This window comes from Mastomys coucha, unplaced genomic scaffold, assembly GCF_008632895.1.
Source record: "Mastomys coucha isolate ucsf_1 unplaced genomic scaffold, UCSF_Mcou_1 pScaffold18, whole genome shotgun sequence".
NCBI classification, from domain to species: Eukaryota; Metazoa; Chordata; class Mammalia; order Rodentia; family Muridae; genus Mastomys; species Mastomys coucha.
In genome coordinates, this window is record NW_022196900.1 from 42743543 (window position 1) to 42747188 (window position 3646).

Sequence of the window (3646 nt, forward strand, 5' to 3'; positions counted from 1 at the left end):
CTCTCTCTCTCTCTGTCTCTGTCTCTGTCTCTCTCTGTCTCTCTCTCTCTGTCTCTCTCTCTCTCTGTGTCTCTCTCTCTTTCCATAAGGTAAACGCTCACCACGTACCCTCACCATGTCAAAAAGGGTGTTAAATTAAAAGCAGACATCTTCCAGATAAACATGAGAAAGCCTTAAAGATTGGTTCTTGGAAAAAAATTTAGCCTGGCTACCTAGTTGTACAGATGAGAAAATAAACTGGATTCTTGGCCTACCCATGACCCCATAGCTGGAAAAGTACAGAAACCAAAAGCGAATCTGGTTTTTCTGTCTTCAACTCCCAATCGTATTTATTTTTTGTTTGTTTGTTTTTCCCAAATGATTTCACACCTCTCTCCTCTTCAAAGGCCTTACTATTTGAGAGGGTACAACTAAGATGGAAGCAGAGTACCCCTCTGAACTTTATCCATGGATCGAAAGCTCTGGAAGAACTTAATGAGATACTGCACCAAACCCTTTCATCTCGGAATGACACATACTAAGCAGTCATCAAATGGTAACGGCTATCATTATCTTTTACCACAAAGTAGGTAGTGAACTTAGGGGCAAGGGGGGGGTGCACATATTAAGCAGTGGGTGGAAGACCCATTTGACAAGTCTTTTAAACTTACACTTAATTACCCTTATTTGCCCTTATTTTGGGCTGAAACTTTACACTGATTAATGACCCACCCACAATGACCTTGATTTTTTCCCCCTCCTGTACTTTTATGAACTGCTATATTGCAGTATTTTCAAGTAATAATCGGTCAGGTCCTCTTAGCCCTGGAGATACAAACATCTTCCACTGACTCATAAGCTATCTTAAAAATGTGACCCAAATACAACTCGAGAAAGACCATAAATTTTAAAGGACCAGCGCAGGTTACGTTCAGCGAGCAATTACAGGGAATGGTAACAAGTGCAAAGTGCTGCCATGCGGAAAGCCATTTTCTCAAAACAACCGGTGCGGCCGAGGGAGGGAGGGAGGGAGAGGAGGGAGAAGGTCAGTGGAGGTGCACTGTTTTTCCAGAGGGTCCTCTGCAGCTCCGCACCAGCGACCTCGAAATGAATGAAACGCTCGGCCACACGGACAGCCTGGGCCCCGGGGGTGCAGGGACGCCAGAGTCCCGGGGAGAACTCGGCGGATTTCTCTCACCACCCCAGTCCATTCAGGGCCGCGGTCTCCGGGAGGGATGCTCCAGGGCAGGTGCGGGGCCTCCCGCCGGCCCACACTCACCGCCGCCCGCTCCGCCGCTCTCCACTCGGCTCCGAGCCTCTGCCGCCCAGGCCGGGCCGTGCTCCCCTTCCGCTTCCGGGAGCCGAGGCGCCGGGACCGGCCGAGTGGGTGTCAGCATGCCCGCGCGCCCGCGCGGAGGCACGGCCGCCGTCGCCGTCTCCGCTTCGCGCCCCGGAGCTGCGATGGGAGCCGCCGAGGGCCGAAAGACCTGAAAGCGCTCGCAGCCCAGCGCTGCGCCCGGCCTACCTTCGTCTAACCTACCTGTGCCTCTCCGCCCTGCAACCCGGCCCTGCCCAGGCGACCGCACATACGTGTCCCCACACCCTCCCTGCATAGGACCAGCTTTAGCCTTAAACTGTGCTCGCTTCCTCCTTCTCGGGAACAGGCCTCTCTCCCCAGTGACAAGCTATGGATTTTCCATGTTACCTTGCTTCAAAATTTAGTCTGTAACCTTGACATCCTCTGGGATCTTGGAGAGAATGCAGTCTCAGGCCTGCTCATTGGGTGCCTGAATTTTAATTGGATCTGGAGGTGACACCTATCAGTGCACCCCAAAGCAGCAGTGTTCATTCTTAGGGCCTTCAGACCCTCTTTTGAGATACCCCAGCCATCTGAGGTTTTCCTGATTCTTGTTGGCCACCTAAATCCACGTTCAAATCATCTTTAAAGATATTTCAGAGTATGTCTATAACTTGCTAGCGTTCTAATCAGTGAAACCTAGGAAAAATTTATGAACTCAACAGGTCAAATAACCCATCTCCCAATCTAAGCTGTTGTCTTCACAAACCCCTGAGATACAGTAATTAACACTTTTTGCACCTTACCCCTAAACAGTGCTGTGAGAAAGCTTATACTGTGTGGAGGTAGCTGGTGATGCCCCATGTCCCAGGAGGAGATAATGTGTGGATGGGAGAGAAATTCCCTGCTGTAGGAAGTCTGTACTTCTTGTTAAATGGTATTGAGAGCCTTCCAGAACAAATTGTCCCTGGTGGTACCTGTTACTCAGGGATGACAGCTGTACTAACTCTAAAGTTACCTTCAACTAACTTGCTCCATTTCCTGTCAAATCTCCTTAATTTCATTCCCCTTAAAAAATCTTCTACCCCCCCACTGATAGACGCAGGATAGTAAGACAGGAAAAACAAGGGAATGTGGGAAGAGCAAGGCATCTCACCCTGAGATCTAGCTTTCCCCTTGGCTGTGTGTCAAGAAACATCAAGACAATCACTAAAGCCAAGGCTGCCTCCAAGACAAAACTCATTTTTCCTTATACTTCTCAAGCAACAATGTCAAGTCCCCATGGCAGCTACTTAGGGCCGGGATGATTGTGGCCTTGACTTTGACCCTGTTAGCAGCACTCTCTCAACTCTAAATCTAAATAAAACCATCTTACAATCTTATTTACAAAAGGTGCATTCTTTAAGATAAGAGAAATAAGTAAATTATGACTTTCCTTTATTTTTAAACTGTTCTTAGCTTTTAAACATTGCTTAATCTTTAAACTTCATAAATTACATCTTTTGAACATGTTAACTTAGAAAGCTGCAGAATTGTATGTGTGTATAAACACATACATATGTATATATACACATATATGCATCAACATATATTCATATATGTGTATATATACACATTATAAAGACTCCTAACATAACTGCATCTCACAAGCACATGCACATGCACTTACACACACACACACACACACACACACAATCATGTCTCAGATGAGTACTCTTGTCCTTTCCTCAAGACAGACTGGCTTCCTCTCTTGGGCTTGTGTGTGTGTGTGTGTGTGTGTGTCTCCTCTGTCCCACAATCTTATCTGACTCATGCTTAGGTTCTTCTCTGAATGTATGTCAAGATCTAGCTTTACCTTCATGGAGGTCCTAGAATGACAATGTTGGGTTGCATCTCAAACTCAAGACCATCCTCCTGTCTCAGGCTCCCTAGTGGTGGGATTACAAAAGTGTGGCTCTGTGTCTACCTTTTGGACATGATGCTCTCAATGGTACCCAGACTTTGAGGGGGTCATGGGCAACCCTGCCAACTTGGAATTCTGTGTCCTCCCTGCACTCGTAGAGCACATATGGAGCTTGTTTGGACCCTCGTGTGATCATGAACTGCTAGGGATTTGGAAAACATGTTCTTTCATGATTGCAAACACTTCATGGCCTTTAAGTCGTAGATTAATTTGTTTTCATGGTGTGATCCCCAGACACGCAGCATTCGTGTCACCTGGAAACCTGTGTAAAGTTGTATTTTTAGCCATACCCCAACCCCCAGTACTAGAAATGTTGGAGGAGGAACCCACAAACCTGTGTTCTAACAACCTTCCAAGTGATTCAGAATGATTGAGAACACATACTCAAATCCTAGAACTGTTCATCT

General features: G+C 46.8%; 1 protein-coding gene across 3 annotated transcripts in view; it reads right to left on the minus strand.

Annotated features, from left to right (window-relative positions):
* Positions 1-1467, minus strand: part of Zdhhc21 (zinc finger DHHC-type palmitoyltransferase 21) — a 56449-nt gene extending 54982 nt beyond the window's left edge. Inside the window, exon 1 of one of the 3 annotated variants that reach the window (XM_031377753.1) lies at positions 1259-1467. The gene's annotated coding sequence lies outside the window, so the exon portion shown is untranslated. Of the gene's footprint in view, positions 1-1177 lie in introns of all 3 variants that reach the window. The other 2 variants (XM_031377751.1, XM_031377752.1) reach the window with 2 other exon arrangements.
* Positions 1468-3646: the final 2179 nt, after the last annotated feature.